The sequence below is a fragment of the Penaeus monodon genome, chromosome 25 (genome assembly GCF_015228065.2).
Source record: "Penaeus monodon isolate SGIC_2016 chromosome 25, NSTDA_Pmon_1, whole genome shotgun sequence".
NCBI lineage: Eukaryota > Metazoa > Arthropoda > Malacostraca > Decapoda > Penaeidae > Penaeus > Penaeus monodon.
This window is the reverse complement of record NC_051410.1, coordinates 39,623,243-39,623,465: the sequence shown is the minus strand read 5'-3', so window position 1 is coordinate 39,623,465 and position 223 is coordinate 39,623,243. Positions and strand designations below refer to the sequence as shown.

Genomic DNA, 223 nt, shown 5'->3' with positions numbered 1-223 from the left:
TGAGATATATTTTTTCGTGCAATGATGTCTGGAATTTCATTTTCATATTTCAGGCTGTACTGTATATTGGAATCTCCAGAATTATTTAACAGTAGACTTTCTCGTTATGTGTACCCTTATCTGGGTCTCAGAACTGTATGTTCTGCATATTGGGTGATATTTGATAAAAATCTGTTTGTTGCTATCTCCAGAGTGCACATAAAGGCTTAAGGTCTAACGGATG

At 35.4% G+C, this 223-nt stretch overlaps 1 protein-coding gene across 1 annotated transcript in view; it reads left to right on the top strand.

Annotated features, from left to right (window-relative positions):
• The window catches only part of LOC119589252 (DCC-interacting protein 13-alpha-like), a gene marked incomplete in the record, with an annotated part of 61,984 nt that overhangs the window by 60,901 nt on the left and 860 nt on the right, over window positions 1–223 (top strand).